This window comes from Liolophura sinensis, chromosome 3 (assembly GCF_032854445.1).
Source record: "Liolophura sinensis isolate JHLJ2023 chromosome 3, CUHK_Ljap_v2, whole genome shotgun sequence".
In the NCBI taxonomy this organism is placed as follows: Eukaryota; Metazoa; Mollusca; class Polyplacophora; order Chitonida; family Chitonidae; genus Liolophura; species Liolophura sinensis.
Genome location: NC_088297.1, coordinates 10,139,244 through 10,160,881, shown reverse-complemented (window position 1 = coordinate 10,160,881; position 21,638 = coordinate 10,139,244). Strand labels below are relative to the sequence as shown.

Genomic DNA, 21,638 nt, shown 5'->3' with positions numbered 1-21,638 from the left:
TGTCTTGGTAAATAAATTAAAGGCATGGTGTTGTGTCAGCTGTGTTTTACTTTAGTGTTTAGTGTTTTACTTTAGTGTTTAGTGTTTTACTTTAGTGTTTAGTGTTTTACTTATGAATTAGCAAGATCAGTCACCATTGTAAGTGTACTTAAAGGCTTTTGTTTCCAAAATTGTTCTGGAGTAAAAAAATAATAATTTTATAATTGACTGTATTGCAATAATTTGGCCCTTTTGCAAGTTATGTAACAGTTTATGTGATAAAGTTTAATATCATATAAAAATTATACATCTGTATAAACAGGTCATAATTCAATGATGTAATTTTTGTAAAAGAATGTTTGTGCAGATGAGGAGCAGAAAGCGTTCAAAATACACTTGCTTTTCAAAAACACTATGAAATGGAGAGAAAGATTATTCGTTAGATCCACTCTATAGAATGTCAGTTGGGAATGTTTTTTTTCCTATTGCAGTGGTTAATTGATTAAAAACATAAATTTCATTTCAAGAATTTTATTTGTTTTTTTGTTTTTTTTGTGCGTATTCGGCTTGTCTAGCAATTATTTCATAAATTTTTGATGAGAACTTTGGAGACGATCATATTATGATGCTTAATAGAGCTCTCAGTTGTCTTTTTTTTAAATTTTTTTTTTTTTATGCGTGAGTGAATAATTATTTATGGGCTATAATGCCGCATAAAGCACATTGTTACTTCAGCAATATTGTCTCAGTGTGGAAAAAATTTTGTGGGTGTGAAAGCGAATGAAGGAAATATCAGAATCTAGACATGGAGATAAAATTAAAAGATTGGAAAATGCCCCATAAAAAAAAAAAAAAAGTTTAGAAAAAGAGTTACATATTTTAATTGTGGACAGGTGTGAAACTGATGGTCCCTGAGCTCCTGGATTAAGACCTCAACATCCCCAGAGAAGATGCACACATGCCCAGTACTATAGGTGTAGTACTAAACTGTCTGCAATCAGAAATATACCTGCATGCAATAAAATAGTAATTTTACAGGTGTAATACTAAACTGCCTGCAATCAGAAATATACCTGCATGTAGTAAAATAGTAATTTTACAGGTGTAGTACTAAACTGTCTGCAATCAGAAATATACTTGCATGAAATAAAATAGTAATTTTACAGGTGTAGTGCTAAACTGTCTGCAATCAGAAATATACCTGCATGCAATAAAATAGTAATTTTACAGGTGTAGTACTAAACTGTCTGCAATCAGAAATATACCAGCATGCAATAAAATAGTAATTTTACAGGTGTAATACTAAACTGCCTGCAATCAGAAATATACCTGCATGCAATAAAATAGTAATTTTACAGGTGTAATACTAAACTGCCTGCAATCAGAAATATACCTGCATGCAATAAAATAGTAATTTTACAGGTGTAGTACTAAACTGTCTGCAATCAGAAATATACCTGCATGCAATGAAAATAGTAATTTTATGTAGTGGTACTCATTATGGTAGTTCAAAGCATTTACCTTAATTCTTCAGTCTTTTCAACCACCTCAGCACCCAACATTTTGAAACATTCTGAGAGAACTGTGGGGTGTAGGGATGCAATTTGCACGGTTTTATGAAGATTGCATCTTTAATAAGTGATGCAAATGAATCATTATAGGGTCATTTTCATAATAATTGTCTGCAAAGTCCACTGATACAGTACTGCATCTTGGTTGAAAATATTCTCACCGCAGAATGAATGAAATCAGTGTTTAGTAGCCACGGTCATTTATTCAGTTCTGTATAAAATATAAATACATGTATTCTAGCATTTGTGGGTTTCCCCCGGGCTGTGCCCAGTTTCCACCCACCATAATGCTGGCCGCCGTCGTATAAGTGAAATATTCTTGAGTACGGCGTAAAACACCAATCAAATAAATAAATAAATGTATTCTAGCATTAGGAATGTGCCTGCAGAAGAAATGTACCTGCGATAGAAATGTTTTTATGGAAATGTACCTGCAATATTAGTGTAGCTGGAATGGAAATGTACCTGCAATAGAAGTGTAGCTGGAATGGAAATGTACCTGCAATAGAAGTGTAGCTGGAATGGAAATGTACCTGCAATAGAAGTGTATCTACAGTAAAAGTGTTTCAAGCAACAGAAATAAACCTCCGTTAAAAATATACATATAAATTTATTTTATATATATATATGAAATAAAATAAAAAAATAAGTGCCTATCTGTAATAGAAGTGCCTATCTGTAATAGAAGTGTATCTGTAATAGAAGTGTACCTACAGTATATACATGCACAGGTGTGATAGGTAGAGTAAATGACCCAAAATTTTGCACCAAAAAGCGCATTTTTAGAGGTAAATAAATGCCATAAAATATCACTTTTGTGCTTAAGCCGACATTTTCCCCAATTGGGTATCATCTTGCCTTTCAAACAAGATCATAAGGACTATCAGACAAACCTTTAGGTCATTTTGATACCGTGTAAAAAAAAAAAAGAAAAAGCCTTTGTATGTACAAGTATTTCTGTTAATTCTTGTTCGTGTGAAAACATCAGACTCAGGGACTCCAAACAGTTCCATCTGGCCGTGCACCCGTGGTGCTGGTAGTCACGTGTATATACATATCTGTCCAGAACATTTACAGTTGGGTTGTATCGTTGTTAGAGCGTCTAAGGAAATCGCCTGGAGCCCAACCAACTCGGCAGAAAGTCCTAGCTATAGCTGTGTTTTGAGATTTATCAGTGCTGAGTGTTTTTGTCGCAGTATTTGGTGTCCTGTTCGACCGTAGATGTGACCGGGCAGAACCCTTGCCCAAGGGGCACATTTGGCGACCCAAGCCAAATCCGTGCGCCAGCGTCTATGGGAAATCAGAAGTAACGTTTGCTGACAGGTGGGAGACCCTGAAATCACTCTATTTGTCATCCCTGCCAATACAAACGTCTGGCTGACTTTTTCCACTGGGCTGTAATTTAATACTAAAATATAGTGGACATAAAATGTGTTGGTGGCGAGGCGTTAGTTGTCGCGCAGTCCCCGTCTCATACTGTCATGTAAGTATAAATGATACATCCAGGCGTCTGGATGATGCCGAGGGAGCTGTGCTGGGAGGTTAGTACTACCGCGCTGACGTCTGCCAGAAATACCCACCGTCTTTTCCTCAATAATTGATGAGCTCTGGCCGTTTGTCCGACGCATGGTCACCCTGGATAAAAACCAGGGGAGAAAACTCTACCGGAACGTCACAAAGCTTTTGGAAGTGTTTTTTATTCCCCGTCACAAGACAGCAGACAGTGGAACGAGTGTTTTATTGCTCCCGGAGCATGGCCATTTTAAAGAATCTATAAAAGTAATTGACGGAAGTGGACAGTTTGATAAAACGGATAGCTATACTTCGCCTATTAGAAAGGCGGAAAAAATATATTGCTCCCAGCAGAGGGCGCTGTCTAGCTTTTCTGGGATTTTATCACCAGCTGTAAATCATCACGTTACTCTGTTCTGCTGGTCTGCCCTCTTTACTTATAGCCTTTTATTAATACACTGGATTGATTCCTTGTCATCTTGAACTGGACAGGGAGCTGATGTATTAAATGCGTAGCTGATGTAATGGCGATATATATAATACAGTAGTAAAGATATGGTAATCTGACAGGTGTGTTATTTCTTTTTAATAATTTTAATAGTCATATTTCTGTAGTTTAATTTGGTAAAAATTGAGCAATAAGCTTTCAAAAACAGTATTGTTTTTGTTACATTTGCATTGTAAAACTGAGAAGGTATAGACACTTTGTATTGATTACTTTTATGGTAGGTTATATTTCATAACTGATGGGTCCTCTGTGGCCTAGGGGGCAGCACGGAGCCAGCAGCTCGGCGCAATGACCCAGGAGCATCCCACTAATTCGGTTGCTGTGAGTTCAAGTCCAGCTGATGCTGGCTTCCTCTTCGGCCTTTGGTGGGAAGGTCTGCCAGCAACCTGCGGATAGTCGTGGGTTTCCGGCTGGTTCTGCTCGGTTTCCCTGGCTCGCTGTCGGGTTTCCTCCCATCATAATGCTGGCTGCAGTCATATAAATGAAATATTCTATTACCTCGTTAAACACCAATGAAATAAATAATTCTTAATTACATATGATTCACAGTATTCACCTTAAAAGCTCACCTGTAAAAATTCATTTTTAGATGTAAATAAAGCTATCACTAAAAATTCTTGGGGTAACTGTATGTCTGGAAGGGGCCCTTTTTGTTTTTGTTTAAGTTTTTACAAATTTTTTCTTTGATTGTTAATGTCTATAAAATTTCTTTCATTTTTCTAAGGCTTGCGTAAAGGTAACTGGTTGAATATTGCTGATACATTTGTACAGTAGGATATCATCTACTTCATGGCTTCTAAGCAAACCTTAAAACATCGAAGATGAATACCATATAACTCTCAGACTCATGAAAAATGAGTAACAGTCATTGCCGAAATATTTGTTCAAATTAATACACATTGTACACAGTATAATCCAGGTCAAAACATGTTTCATGACAGCCCAGTTGTGGGCCTCTAGCATGCCTATGGTGGGTTTGTAGTCAGATTGTGGAACACTGGCAAAATGCATATATCTGTTGTACAGTATCTCATATGAGCGATAGGCAACGCCAATAACTCTGCACCAGCAAACGGAGGCTACATATATGGTAGGGATACTGGAATGTTAGAAGTGCGCTCTGGGTGTGCTCCGAGTGTGCTCAGAGTGCGCAAGTAGTGAGCTGTTCATGATCCAGTGCCACTGAAAACATCAAGGCTATTGGTACAGTTATGTTCAAATATATGTAGCTGCAGAGTTGTGTAGGAAGCTTGAAAAAAAAAAATTAAAGAAAATCATCTGGTCTTTTAATTGAAAAGGAAATTAAGGTAACAGATTAATGATATTTCTTTAAAAATACAATGTAAGTTATAGTAGTGGCATAGTTGTACAGAATTGCACCTCAGTGTGTTTGAAAGCTTTTATCATCTGAACATGTGATAAGCAGATAAAGCTGTAATTTCGTATCATATTTTAAGGAAAATATGAAAATGCTTCAACTATTTATAGATTTTGGCTTTATTTGTATTCTTCTGGTGATAATTTTTTTTGTCCATATATCAGAAATATGTCCATCTGTATTCAACAGTTATCGTGTTTATGATGCAAACCCATTGCTGCTAATTTGCATAAATTAAGTGTATTTGTTTTTGTTTTTTGTTCAGAATGTTTTTTTCTTTTGAAATATTCCAATTTGAGTTTTGTTAGCATCTAATTTCAGAGAATAAATAAATGTGTTACTGTGTACAGAGACTGCCTTAAGTTAAGTGATTGAAGTGTTCGGGTAAATTATTTTTTCCTGTTGTTTCAGATACAAGTAATAATGTTCATAACAGAAAATTATCTATGTAATGACAAGACAGAAAGTAATCTTTAAATTGGTGAAGGACATGAAGACAAATCTTCAGCTATTCAACTTACTTAAAGAAAGTTACACGTACACTGTTATTTACCTGGCAGATTTATCCTGTACCAAACAGTTGGCCCGGGCTGTCAAAATACTATTTGGTGCTGAACATGGTCCTTGTCCTGCTACATATTTCCAGGTTTGAATTAATTTATTTTTTTGATTGGTGTTTTACTCCGTACTCAAGGATATTTGATTTTTATGATGACACCCAGCATTATTAAGACCAGGGTTAGGGTCTTAAGTAAAATTGCGACCAGGATGGTCACCGTCGTTTGTCTTCATTCCATGTCTAATGTAGATAGGAAAACTCTCCAAGTAACGTTCTCAGTAACAACCGTCATTTATTACACATAACAACGTGGGAGTGACCACACTCTGAGGTCCTCACAGGTCAACTCCCTAAAACTCCTCTTCTCATTGAGAAACAACCATATTTATACATACAATAGTTCGTTTACCGAACTATTAATAATAACAAACGCTGACTGATTAGTCATATGTACATGTGGAAAGTTAATCTACTTAACTCTGCACACTTAATGTACTTAACTCTGCACACTTTATCTACTTAACTCTGCATGTTAATTTACATGCATTATTAAGATGACCAGCATATAGCTGGTCATATTATGGTGGGAGGAAACAGGGCACCCCCCCTCGGGAACCCCACCTCGGGAACCCCACGACCATCTGCAGGTTGTTGCAGACCTTTCAGGATTGAATAATAGTGGAATATAATGTGTCAGATATAGTCATACCTAATTTCACTGATAACCAAAAGATTTTTCGGAATTTTTTGTCTTATCATTTCAGTTTTCGTTCAAACTCTGATGTAAAACAGGGAAAAAAAAAATCAATAATTAAAGTGCAACTAACTTGTGGGTTTGACATTTACCTGCCTTCGTCAAAATGACAGCAGTAATCAAAGGTAGCATCATTCCATCTGTGTTGCGTTTAAGATTTGCTACACGAATTCACCTGCGTGCAATTTTTACCGTTGATTTAACAATACCTGTGTAGACAACTCATTTGTTTTCCTGACCCGTATCTTTTACACTCGCCTGCCTCTGGTGCAAAGTGATACCAAAGTAGAATTGTTTATTGGGTAGGAATGCGGGTAAGCCAATTGGCCTTTAAGCTCAGTTTATCGTGCGTTCACATTGGACTGTAATTAACCGTTTGATGAGGAAACATATGTGGATGATATAAGATCTGTCAAGAAGAAACGGGTAGCTTCTGCATCAGATGGTGTGGAGAAATGAAATATCTACTTTGGATTGAAAAGTCCACCTTAATTTGTTCTTTGATTAGCCTTGATCACATATGCTCTTTTATTACACTTTTATTACATTTTTATTACAATCTTGAGTTTGGGTATGTTCTACTTAATCATCTGTAGCTCTGCAGACATATGGGAGAGGTTTACCTGCATCCTGAGGATGGTCGTGGGTTTCCCTCCAAGCTCTGCCCACCATAATGCTGGCCACCGTTATATAAGTATTCTTGAGTGTGGCATGAAACTCCAAACAAATAAATAAATCAAATGCTTCAACTCTTGATGGTGACATGTATGCACGTTCTACCTGAAGACCATTACCTAAAAGAAGGCAACTTCCCGGTACATTACGCATTATGTCATCTGTAGAAGCTCGACCCACGTAATGGAGAAATATGCCAACCTACAAGAACTGGCAGCGGGTTGAAACTGAAACTAAGTATTTAAAAACTACAATTTCCTTAATCATCGTTGGTATGCTGTTAAGAACCCATTGTCTATTTTTATATTTCCAAGCAACATCTAAAACAGTTACTGTCAGACGTTGTTGTCCATTTACAAAACTCTCTGTTGTCTTCATTTTTTTAAAATCTATTTCAACACAACAGCATTTGAAATTTTTTTCCCACCATCTATCAGCCATTTTTGAAGTATTTACTGTGTAAGAGAGAGAGAGAGGGAGATATATATATATATATATATATATATATATAGAGAGAGAGAGAGAGAGAGAGAGAGAGAGAGAGAGAGAGAGAGAGAGAAAAAATACATGTCTGCGCAGATAGGTCACATTATGTGTCAGAGATTGAAGAAAAGTGTAAGGTGCTGGGGAGACTAGCTGCACGAAATTTGCATACTTCTTGCTAATGCACTTCTTGGTGTACTTAATCATGTATCTCGAGCAATGTTTACAGGAGCTCCTCTAAATCAGCAGTATTTAAAGGAAATATACAAAGTTATAACTAATTAAAGGTATTTTCACATTGATCTTTTAATGATCATCTTTGTACTGATAATGATGTTAATTTTATGTGATCTTACCCTTTAAATATCTCTGAAACTTTAGAGCATGTTTGTGTAATTGTACATGAAGTATACATATGTTTGTGTGTAATTTGGATGAAACATTTGTGTCACATTTACATCAAAAACTATAATGCTACTTTTGAGGGTGAAATACTATGCCTGATTTTAATGAATAGTTCAAGATTTAATTGATAGTGTCTAAGCTTAATATTTTTATATATTTTAAAGCTATGATAGCTGTCATTATTTTAATAGACTTCAGTTATGCTTAATATGGTAATGCTTGTGTGGGACTTCCAATATGGTTGCCTGTGTGGGACCACCAACATGGTTGCCTGTGTGGGACCTCCAATATGGTGCCCTGTGTGGGACCTCCAATTTTTTGCCTGTATGGGACCTCCAATATGGTTACCTGTGTGGGACCTCCAGTATGGTTGCTGTGTGGAACCTCCAGTATGGTTGCTGTGTGGGACCTCCAATATGGTGGCCTGTGTGGGACCTCCAATATGGTGGCCTGTGTGGGACCTCCAATATCGCTGCCTGTGTACAACGTCCAATATCTTTGCCTGTTTGGAACCTTGAATATGGTTGTCTGTTTGGAACCCCGAATATGGTTGCCTGTGTAGGACCTCTAATATGGTAATCTGTGTGGGACCTCCAATATGGCTGCCTGTGTAGAACCTCCAATATGGTTGCCTGTGTGGAAACCCCAATATGGTTATCTCTGTGGGACCTCCAGTATGGCTGCCTGTGTGGAACCTCCACTATGGTTGCCTGTGTGGAACCCTCCAATATGGTTGCCTCTGTGGGACCTCTAATATGGTTGCCTTTATGGGGCATCCAATATGATCCCTGTGTGGGACCTCCAATATGGCTGCCTGTGTGGAATCCCCAATGTGGTTGTCTGTGTGGGATCTCTGATATGGTTGCCTTTGTGGAGCATCCAATATGGCTGCCTGTGTAGAACCCCCAATATGGTGGCCTTTGTGGGACCTCCAATATGGCTGCCTGTGTAGAACCTCCAGTATGGTTGCCTATGTGGAAGCCCCAATATGGTAGTCTCTGTGAGGGACCTCTAATATGGCTGCCTTTGTGGGGCATCCAATATGATCCCTGTGTGGGACCTCCAATATGGCTACCTATGTGAAACCCCCAGTATGGTTGTCTGTGTGGGACCTCTAATATGGTGGCCTGTTTGGGACCTCCAATATGGCTGCCTGCGTACAACGTTCAATATCGTTGCCCGTGTACAACCCCGAATATGGCACCCTGTGTGGGACCTCTAATATGGTTGCCTGTGTAGGACCTCCAATATCGTGGCCTGTGTGGAACCTCCAATATGGTTGCCTGTGTACAACCTCCAATATGGTTGCCTGTGTGGAAGCTCCAATATGCTTGTCTCTGTGGGACCTCTAATATGGCTGCCTTTGTGGGGCATCCAATGTGATCCCTGTGTGGGACTTCTAGTGGGGTTACTTGTGTGGGACATCCACAAGGGTTGCTTTTTGGGACATCCAGTTAGTTGCTTGTTTGGGTTCTCCAATATAGTTGCTTGTGTGGACAACCTCCAATATGGCTGCCCGTCTTTCACTCACAATATGGTGACCTGTGTCCAACCTTCCATATTGTGACTTGTGTCCAACCTTCAATATGGTGACCTGTTTACAACCTCCAATATGGTTGCCTGTCTTTCACCTTGAATATATTGACCTTTGTACAACCCCCAATATGACCGCCTGTCTTTCTCCTCCAATATGGTGACCTGTGTGGGACCTCCAATTTTTTGCCTGTATGGGACCTCCAATATGGTTACCTGTGTGGGACCTCCAGTATGGTTGCTGTGTGGAACCTCCAGTATGGTTGCCTGTGTGGGACCTCCAATATGGTGCCCTGTGTGGGACCTCCAATTTTTTGCCTGTATGGGACCTCCAATATGGTTACCTGTGTGGGACCTCCAGTATGGTTGCTGTGTGGAACCTCCAGTATGGTTGCTGTGTGGGACCTCCAATATGGTGGCCTGTGTGGGACCTCCAATATGGTGGCCTGTGTGGGACCTCCAATATCGCTGCCTGTGTACAACGTCCAATATCTTTGCCTGTTTGGAACCTTGAATATGGTTGTCTGTTTGGAACCCCGAATATGGTTGCCTGTGTAGGACCTCTAATATGGTAATCTGTGTGGGACCTCCAATATGGCTGCCTGTGTAGAACCTCCAATATGGTTGCCTGTGTGGAAACCCCAATATGGTTATCTCTGTGGGACCTCCAGTATGGCTGCCTGTGTGGAACCTCCACTATGGTTGCCTGTGTGGAACCCTCCAATATGGTTGCCTCTGTGGGACCTCTAATATGGTTGCCTTTATGGGGCATCCAATATGATCCCTGTGTGGGACCTCCAATATGGCTGCCTGTGTGGAATCCCCAATGTGGTTGTCTGTGTGGGATCTCTGATATGGTTGCCTTTGTGGAGCATCCAATATGGCTGCCTGTGTAGAACCCCCAATATGGTGGCCTTTGTGGGACCTCCAATATGGCTGCCTGTGTAGAACCTCCAGTATGGTTGCCTATGTGGAAGCCCCAATATGGTAGTCTCTGTGAGGGACCTCTAATATGGCTGCCTTTGTGGGGCATCCAATATGATCCCTGTGTGGGACCTCCAATATGGCTACCTATGTGAAACCCCCAGTATGGTTGTCTGTGTGGGACCTCTAATATGGTGGCCTGTTTGGGACCTCCAATATGGCTGCCTGCGTACAACGTTCAATATCGTTGCCCGTGTACAACCCCGAATATGGCACCCTGTGTGGGACCTCTAATATGGTTGCCTGTGTAGGACCTCCAATATCGTGGCCTGTGTGGAACCTCCAATATGGTTGCCTGTGTACAACCTCCAATATGGTTGCCTGTGTGGAAGCTCCAATATGCTTGTCTCTGTGGGACCTCTAATATGGCTGCCTTTGTGGGGCATCCAATGTGATCCCTGTGTGGGACTTCTAGTGGGGTTACTTGTGTGGGACATCCACAAGGGTTGCTTTTTGGGACATCCAGTTAGTTGCTTGTTTGGGTTCTCCAATATAGTTGCTTGTGTGGACAACCTCCAATATGGCTGCCCGTCTTTCACTCACAATATGGTGACCTGTGTCCAACCTTCCATATTGTGACTTGTGTCCAACCTTCAATATGGTGACCTGTTTACAACCTCCAATATGGTTGCCTGTCTTTCACCTTGAATATATTGACCTTTGTACAACCCCCAATATGACCGCCTGTCTTTCTCCTCCAATATGGTGACCTGTGTCCAACCTTCCATATAGTGACTTGTGTCCAACTTTCAATATGGTGACCTGTTTACAACCTCCAATATGGTTGCCTGTCTTTCACCTCCAATATGGTTGCCTGTCTTTCACCTCCAATATGGTGACCTGTGTCCAACCTTCAATACAGTGACCTGTTTACAACTTCCATAATGGTGACCTGTTTACAACCTTCATAATGGTGACCTGTTCACAACCTCCAATATGGTGACCTGTGTACTAGCTCCAGTATGGTTGCCTGTGTGCTCTGTGCCGTGTAGTTGTCCATTTTTCATTCTTCAATATGGTTTACCGTCGCCGATAGCACACTTCGTAGAGTGTCTGCTTCGGGAGGCGGTAGATCCAGGGTCAATCCTAAGTCAGGTCACACCTGAGTCCTTAAAAGTGAAAGTGTAACTTCCTTTCAAGGCGTTCAGCATTAAGGGTATAGTGCAATGACTGGTTGACCCGCATCAGAATAACGACTCAGGCATTGTGGCTTACATGTCTTCGGTAAAGTGTTTTCAGTGAAGCAGCACTAGATAAAAGAGGGGTGGGAAATCCGTCCTGCAACAAGGAGGCACGTTACATGCACTCTAAGGACTCTTACGCCGACTGAAAAATTGTAAATTTCCACGTTAAACCCCAAGCACTCACTCACTGACTGCAGTATGGTTGTCCGTCAGTGGTACATCCAGTATTGTTTGAGTTCAGATGGCGAATGTATCTGCAATCCAATGAAACAGCGCTTCTGTTAACAACAACTTTAGTCCTGACCCGTACTGTAAACCATATTCTATCTTTAGAGAGCCTAATATTTCCCCTGCTTTCATAGATGGATGAGCCTACTGTCAACAAAGTTCATTAATTTTTTATATTTAATGTTTTTTATAAATTATGGTACTTTTACTATTGTGTTACACGCAAATGGATTTTTGAATTCAAGGCACAGTCGATGATTCTTTAATAGGTTAGAATGTCAGTAGCTAGATGCAGTTTGAGAATATTTTTTTTCACTCAACTCACGCATACCAGTATATTTGTTAGGGGTCAATCTGATCTGTATGTTCAGGTCTGGCAGCAACCTGCGGATGGTTGTGTGCTCCCCCCGGGCCCTCCGTGGCTCAGTTGGTTAGCGCGCTGGCGCAGCATAATGACCCAGGAGTCTCTCACCAATGCGGTCGCTGTGAGTTCAAGTCCAGTTCATGCTGGCTTCCTCTCCGGCCGTACGTGGGAAGGTCTGCCAGCAACCTGCGGATGGTCGTGGGTTTCCCCCGGGCTCTGCCCGGTTTCCTCACACCATAATGCTGGCCACCGTCGTATAAGTGAAATATTCTTGAGTATGGTGTAAAACGCCAATCAAATAACTAAATAAATAAATAAATGTGTTCTCCCCCCAGACTTTACATGACATGCCTGGTGTCCTTCCACCAAAATGCTGGCTGCTGTCGTATACGTGAAATATTCTTCAGTATGGCGTAAAAAGGGTTTTTAAAATATCAAAAAAATAATTAATTAACATGTTCGACCTTGTTTTGATAGTTTCTGGAATGGTGGGGTGGGCTTAGTCTGGAGGGTGCCTGGGTGTCTATTAGACGGACACGCTATTCTGATGAATGTAGCAATAGAAAGAGAAGGGATAAGTAGGAGAAAATGTGTTTATCGAACACTATAATTTATTGGTCTGACTAAATCGTAATCGTAAATGGCATGGTTAAATACAGCTCCTTAATTCGAGTCTCATAATTTGATCTCAAGTTAAGAAATTGTGAAAGGCAAAGGAAACACTGAAGTATGTATCAGATGAAAGACCATAAAAAACTCCCTTGGTAAATAGCTGAATTTATTTATTTTTTTTTACAATTTGTTTAACCTGGTAAAATGCATCAGAATATTTCATCCTCTGGTTGCCTTTTCCGACAACAATGGGACCAGTGACGTCACATAAGGTTTTAGCTACTTAACACACATTAGACTGCTACGTTTCAGCATTCAAAGTGCACATACATATAGAGGCCTATGAATGCATTCGCAGATTTGACCTTGAAACAAATTATTTTAGGCAAAAAGCATAGATGTGATGAAATTGATACCTTCTGGGTCACAGCAGACCACTGTAGAACCTGATCTTTCAGCACTTTACTTGGTTAGAAAAACTCTAAAAAAAAATAAATCCAACCATTTTCCTGGACAATTTTTAGTTATTCATCTGATATATACTTCATTTTAGAGTGGTCTTTGGCTTTAATATTAAGACAATTAAAGAGGATAAGAAGGAAAGTGACTGACTAATATGCATTTTTAAATCACACATTTTCAACATCATTTTAATCTTTAAAAAAAAAGGATTTGAACTGTTGATTTCATGAATTGTGATTGTGTAATGTCGTATCAGCAGTGTTGAGTCTTGTAGCAAAATGGCAGTAGTGATCTAATCAAAACAGAATCACAATTACCTGCTCCTAAAAATCTGCCAAAAAAAAGCCCTCGACTGATAGCCTTGGAGATGTTTTCAGTGAAAGATTTGATTTACACGTTGCTTGACACATTGTCATTTGTCGAAGTCATTATATCATCGAGAATCCTTTAAATTACGTGTTTTACGGAGGATATTTTTTAGAGCCCGCCAATTTCATCACCGTTGATCTAATGTGGACAGATTTATTACATTTCTGCTGGCACTTGTAATTGTGTGTTTTCACCTAGCCTTGATTGTTTCTTTTTTGCTGTTCGTGCTGAAAATCGACGAGTCAGTCTTGATGTTTCGACTCTTTTATCTCGCACTTTACACGGTGTCAAGTCTGCAGGGAATTTCTTTCTTTCAGCTTTGGCTATAGTTCCAGAATTTTGAGTTTGTGTCATAATGGAAACCTGTCCTAAAACTCACTGATCCAAAAAACCCCACAGATCCCCATCAGATTCATCCTCTTTTTATTCAGCCGATTACCACAAGATTGATTTCGATCCACTTGGGGCTCTTTAAGGTCAATTCTGCTTCAAGAAATTTTTTGTTTCTTGTTTTCTGAGTCTTTTACACATTATCTTTGATTTATCTGACGATAGTCGGTATTGTTTGAACATACATGTATTAAAGAATTGTCTTATTTTAATTTTTTTTTTTTGTAGTGTAAAAATATTATGATCATCATAGTAATTTAGATTTTTATTGAATATTGTGTATGGTACTGAATAAGCTACCTTATCTGCCTTCTATCTTCAGTTTGTATATTTTGATGTGTCTTTTAAAGACATTTGGGGGCTTGCGTGGCTCAGGTGGTTAGCGTGCTAGCGCAGCGTAATGACCCAGGAGTCTCTCACCAATTCGGTCGCTGTGAGTTCAAGTCCAGCTCTTGCTGGCTTCCTCTCCAGCCATACGTGGGAAGGTCTTGCAGCAACCTGCAGATGGTCGTGGGTTTCCTGTGGGCTGTACCCGGTTTCCAACCACCATAATGCTGGCCGCTGTTGTATAAGTGAAATATTCTTGAGTACGGCGTAAAACACCAATCAAATAAATAAATAAATAAAAACATTTGTTCATATGTGGGATGGCCTGGCAGCAAACTGTGGACGGTCATCTCGGGCTGTGCTCACTCACTTTCCATAATGCTGGTCGTATATGTGAAACATTATTGAAAATGGCGTAAAATTCCATTCAAATAAATAACGGCATGTTTTTGTACTACAATCAAATTATATTTTCTGTTATTCTTTAGAAGTTTGAAAATCCAGCAGTATCGCTGCACACAGCTTGAACTTGAAGTAGCCTAAAGTGTAAAAATTCTAGCTATGTATGTATGCCATTTTAATTATGTTTGAAACAGTTCATTAATTTTTGTAAATTTGACTTGATGTGAGTTGATCTAACATAAACATCTGTCAGATGTGCGGCTTTAAAATGTCCTTATTTTCCCAGGGTATGGGGAGGGCTAGTTACTGGCAAAGTAGTATAAGTGTGTTAGCTGAAATCTTCCCTAAATGACGAATGAGGCCTCATCTGTGTTGAATTCAGCTGCTTGGCCGTGACCTTACTTGTGCATCAGTATTTCAGTCACATGTATATGCCTGTCTAGCTACAGTAGTTTTCTTTCCGCTCGATAAACCATTCTGACCATTTGACCAATCAGAAACAATATATTAGTATATATTGTATTAGTAGAAATATGTATGTATATATATATATATATATATATATATATATATATAACTTAATTCATGAATGAATTAAACTATTATGGTTTCAAATTGCCTGATCAGTATTTCAGTTATATTGTGGCAAAAATCAGTTCTGTGTTGGACGCGCTAGTTTCCATGACCCAGGAGCCTTTAGCAAATGCGATGGCTGTGAGTTCAATTCCAGCTCATGCTGGTTTTATCTCTGCTTGTACTTGTATATGGGACGGTAAAGTTAGGGACATACTGGACGGATTCCTTGGCTTGAAGGGACAAACTAAATCGCCTGCAAAATACACTGACGATATTTGCAGCATAGTTGCAGACACACTGGGCGGGTTTTATCCCTTGATTGCAGTCAGTACGTTACGTCATGTGACCTAGTCAACCATGTGACACAAACAAAATGTTACAGGTTAACACAATTCCGCTTTGTTTGATTGGTCAGCTCGATTGTCTGGATCGCTGAAGTTCACTGGATCAGACACACTACGCGGACAGAGTGAAATCGCTGGCGTATTTCTTTGCTCATATCTGAGGTGTGTGATGCAAGCGTTTTTGGGGGGCGGAAAAAATCACCAGCAAAGATGCAGACACATTAGGCGGATTTTTAGAAACTCACAAAATGGGCCTGTACGAGCGGAAAAAAAATATGTCTAGTATGTCCCCGGCTTCGGGCAGCAACCTGCGGATGATTGATGTGGGTTTTCTGTGACTGGGTATCGCCTGTAAATGTTATAATGTTTTCGTGATAATGGGTGGTGGGACAAGTATTGTACACTTGAGAAATGTGAAACAAGCTGATAGCCATGTATCTTGTAAATATTCTTTGGTTTGGCGTATAATGTACACTATATAAAAAATAAAAACATAAGAGAGACAATAATATTGCGACCAATATTTGTATTTCAATGTTTATATATATACTGAAATGTGTAATTTCAATGACTGTATATAAAGCATGTGGGGTAATGCGATATGTAAAAATAATATTATTGCTACCATGAACAAATTACAAATGCACACCACAGTATATGGTGCCTACATTTAAACACTATACCCATAAAAAAATACCTCCAAGACAAATAATGAGGTAAAAAAGAAAAAAAAAAGAGAAACAGAAAAAATCATACAGTAGTTTGAAATTAACTGAATTATAAAAGTGACCAGTCATTAGTTGAGTATACATGCACATCACTGTCCTTTTATTGTCTAATTTGATCAACATAACACTCCCACTTCCTTTGAAGGTCAGATAAATTCTGGAATTTGATGCCCAAAGAACACGATGGCCGAAGCTATCAATTTTGATGGTATTTCTCCTCGCTCGTCCGATGACTGAGGAGAATTCAGGTAATCAATATTGATAGTCTCTAACTATTCACATTTATTATTGACCATTGGAGTTGAGGTATTATTTTTGCTCCAGTCTGGTTGCCGTGCAGTATACTGATGGACAAAAGAGGTAGGACGGGATCACCAGTGTATTAGAGAACACACTGGTCTAGAATGGAATCGTTTCCCCCCCTAACAAATCATTCCATTTTGACACGCTTAGTCCCTGACAGTACAAACCAAATCGTTTCGTTCGTTTTGATTGCGCGTGCAAACAGGATTATTTAGTGCTTCGGCAAAGAGTGGAGCGGGCCTCTGTGTCCGTGAACAATCCCCTTTTCCTTTTATTTCATACGGAGAAATCATCTGGGGGTTTTGTCCGCCTAATGAAAGTAAATTCTCCGATTTGACGTTTTTGTCTGAAGAACGAGCGTATTGCATGCGTCGTTTGATCAAGCCGACTGGGCGGCTGATGGTTTTACTAGTAGCTGCGGGACTAACAAACACCTTCAGGGTTTAGTTCTCGCCACGATTACCAACAGGAAAAAATTAAAGGTAATTGGATCCGTTAATGCGATCTGTTAATTCCGTCTAGACATAAGTCTGAAGCTACATGGGAAGGGGGGGAAAGTTGAACGCTCAGGCTGTAAAACTCTCATCGGCCTACTGACGTATATACCTAGACTTTGGCCAAGTCACTCTTTCACGTATATCTCATCTTGTCTGGAAATGGCTTACAAACCATGTGACCTGTTGGAGTTGGTAACCACCGTAAACTAAAGTCTGGCTCATTGTACCTGTTTTTCAGGGTACACTATATACGTGAACGAAATATATATATATATATATATATATATATATATATATATATATATATATATATATATATAGGAAAAAAATAATAAAACGCCTTCTTAACTTTCTACATTCTGTTATATTCCCTTCTTGACTTTCTACATTCTGTTATATTCCTTTCTTAACTTTCTACATTCTGTTGTATTCCCTTCTTAACTTTCTACATTCTGTTATATTCCCTTCTTAACTTTCTACATTTTGTTATATTCCCTTCTTGACTTTCTACATTTTGTTGTATTTTCACTTTCTACATTCTGTTATATTCCCTTCTTGACTTTCTACATTCTATTATATTCCTTTTTTAACTTTCTACATTCTGTTATATTCCCTTCTTGACTTTCTACATTCTGTGATATTCCCTTCTTGACTTTCTACATTCTGTTATATTCCGTTAAATGTAGAAAGTTAAGAGGGCGTTTTATAATTTTTTGTCCTATGTAAATTTTCCTCACCATGGGATCTTTCTCTATTTCTTCAAATACATATATATATATATGTATAATGTACTATATTCGACACTAAATTTCATCCGTAATAGATACTTAGTTTAATTTCCCTGATTCTGAGAGATCTGTCGATTTTAGAAAAGTGTTTTGAGGTTTGTGTAGTAGGTGGGATGAGGATTCTTTCGGGAAAAATGTTGTAAGTTTCAACTCTAAACATAGCGTTTTATGCCATATTTGCTTCTAACAAAATGGACTTACGAAGTTGGACTTAGAAGGCAAACTGTCGATCGTCAACAAATCAGTCGAATCACTGGTGTGTCTTACTTCTGGCCTAGGTTTTAAATGGAATATTTTGGAATATGATGTAAAACACATTATTATAACTAACAAAATTGAATATTGTTGGATATTCGTGTTTCTGAAAACATTGGATTAACCTTCGATCTTGTACGTGATTAAGATGGTGTTCACTTAGATAACGTTTTGATAGAGATGGCACGGTGAATAAATGTTGGAATTATGAAAGCCAGAGCTGGATTGATTCCTTAAAACATTAACATTTTTTTTTTTTTTTTTTGAGATTTAAATTTTTGTTCATGCTTAATTTATTCTGTAAGTTGAATCAAAAATTCTTTGATTTTACCACGGATGCCTGATGTGTTTTAATCTTAATTTTACACCATTGTTTTTAGGTCTCCAGAAATTGTATACATTCATTTATTTCTTTCTTTATATTTTTTTATTTCTTCATTTGTACCATGAATTGAGGTGTACACAAATTTTTCTTCGACTAAAACGCTAAAAGGTAGCTGTCTTAATCCCATTTTCGGATAAAGTGGACAAAACTGCCTGTTCAGAACAAGTAAAATTTCAAAAAAATAGTATAACTCTTTGACTTTCATTTTGATTTGAGACGGTAGGGCAATATTAAAAAAAAATTTGTACAAAGAATGACAGTCGGGTAATGGGAGAAGGAAAAACCACTTCCCTGCGGCAGGTTAACAGGGAATCTTTTCCACAGAGCCAGTTGTGACTTGTAAGTCAAACTTTTAGATCCACCTCAATCTTACACATTTACTTATTTCTGTTATAGGCACTTTAAACCATACTCAAGAATATTTCACCTATATGACAGTGGCTAACGTTATGGCTGGAGGAAACCAAGCAGAGCTCAGGGGAAACCCACAACCATCCGCAGGTTGCTGGAGGACCTTTGGTATAAACTACAAAGTGTGATATTAACCTCTAATGTCCACATTAGAGCACGGGGAAAAACCATGACCATCCGCAGGTTGCTGTCAGACCTTCCCACCCACAACGTGAGAGGAGGTATGCCATATGATTTAATGAATCATTCATTAAGCTGAAGCTCAGTGTGCCAGAGCCTTAAGTGTTGTAAGCCATAAGTAACATGTGAAACTGTTACACATTGTAAAATGTAACAAAAACTGAATCTCTGCTTTAAAAAAAGAGAAAAAAAATAAATAAATTTTATTTTTTGTATGTCAGTAAGAGCTCAGATTTCTACGAACGATCACCCAAGAGAACATTAAACGCACCAAAATTAACAATGTTATTTTTAAAGTCAGAAAAAGTACAAGAATGTACACAGATTGTACCAATATACCACAGTGTACTGCACTGGGAAGGTTTGTCAGCTACCTACGGAAGGTTGTGGGTTTCCCCCGAGTTTTGCTCGGTTTCCTCTGACTATAACTATGGCTGCCATTGTATAAGTGAAATATTCTTGTGTACTGTTTAAAACACCAATAAAATAAATAAATATTTAAGAGGGCAACCTTGAACACAATTTAAACATCTTTCTATATAATTTATCACACCCTGTAGCTGATGTACCTTTGACAAATCAGATCAGACAGATTGAAAGAGTGACTTAGCCAAAGTCTAGGTATATACGTCAGTAGGCCGATGAGAGTTTTACAGCCTGAGCGTTCAACTCCCCCCCCCCACCCCCTTTGGTTTCGGTTTCCTCTCACTATAACTATGGCCGCCATTGTATAAGTGAAATATTCTTGTGTACTGTTTAAAAACACCAATAAAATAAATAAATATTTAAGAGGGTAACCTTGAACACAATTTAAACATCTTTCTATATAATTTATCATACCCTGCAGCTGATGTACCTTTGACAATTCAAATCAGGCACGTCTGCCTGTGGCTTTAAATCAGAACATTTAATAATGCCGGTTGCATAATGCGGTTTTTGACTTACATCAAAATTTAAGACTCCTATTTTTTCCAGCAAGTTCGAGGATAAAATCTAAGTACTAAGCTGCGATACTTTTCTCTCAGTGTAACACCTGATTATATTGTGTTCCAACCAATGGTCCAAAAAATAGCATTAAAGTAAAATTTTAAATTTTGATTTTTGATCATGACTAACCCTTAATTTATCAACCTTTTTGCATATGAAAGCGCAACTTTCACTCTTATTTATGCACCTTTTTCTTTAAGTTTTGGAGACAAAACCACATTGGTTGGGTTGTCCAATTTCAGGGCTTCACAAAAAGTATAATTTTATCGATGTACACAGAATATACTTAAATGAACATCTTATAAACCGGCGAAAATGTTGAAGAATTACAGTAAGTTAATTATGAGAGTGTCTGTTAATTGTCCGTAGATGTTTTAAGGTTTGTTTGGATGCTAGAGTTTTCCCTAGTCGTAAAATTCAAGTTTCAGCATGCAAACTAATATTTTATAACCTTTATTTACCTCCATAAACAGGTATTTGTTCAAGTGAATGTTTAAGTTAAACCCAGTATCTGTTGAATATTTATTGGGTATTTATTGAATATTTATTGAGTATTTATTGAGTATTAAGAATGAATGACTAAGAATCCCTTGTCCTGTTGCATTTTGGTATTTTATTTCATATGTAGCTTTTTGCCTAAATCCCTGACCGTTACCAACCGCTTCTTAAATGGCTAGATCCTCTGTCTCTGACGTCCAGTTAATGGACAGCCTGTCCAACTGATTCCAGACAGCGGTCAGATAGATGTTTTATTTTTGGCCTTTCGACCGTCTTGTCCTATGTCTCTGTTAGCTGGCTGAAAGGTGATCTCTGACGGGCAGAAATTTACCTCCCTGTACTAACTGTGAATACTGGTCAATTTTCCCTTGGGGTATATCTCTTGCTTTATTGATGGCCAAAATGGTCTGAAAATATGAAGCAAATGTGGCCTGAGAAAGGACCGTCGAAAATCCAGATATGTAAAACTGGTTGAAATAGTGTGTGAATATAATTCTGTGCAAATCTGTACCAGGTATACACTGTTACAAGCAAGCTTGGAACAAGCGTGTTAGTCCCACATACATGTATGTGAAAGTGGATGGGGGTGTGGGGATGGGGGTGGGGTGTGTTGGGAGGGGGCTAGCAGGGTATAATTGGCTCATCTGTGTAAAAAAAATGAATTTTATTTTGATATTTTCCTTGTTGATGTTGGGGTGTAGGAGTGAGAGGTAATTTACTTGAATCGCCCTGTCTGTCTTTCCATGCATCTCCTCCCAAAACCATGCCACTGATTTTGATAGAACTTACCATATATTTTGCCTATCAAATCAACTTATGCGTGCTTAAGTTTAATGGCAATCGGGTTATAGGGCTGCACAGAATTACCTCCCTTGATGTCACTCTGTAGTTTAATTTATTTCTTTATTTTTTGATTGGTGTTTTACGTCGTATTCAAGAATATTTCACTTATACGACGGCAGCAAGCATTATGGTGGGTGGAAACTGGGCAGAGCCCGTGGGAAACC

At 38.6% G+C, this 21,638-nt stretch overlaps 1 protein-coding gene across 1 annotated transcript in view; it reads right to left on the bottom strand.

Annotated features, from left to right (window-relative positions):
• Window positions 1-21,638, bottom strand: part of LOC135463337 (S-antigen protein-like) — a 48,226-nt gene that overhangs the window by 25,589 nt on the left and 999 nt on the right. The gene's annotated exons all lie outside the window — the stretch shown is intronic.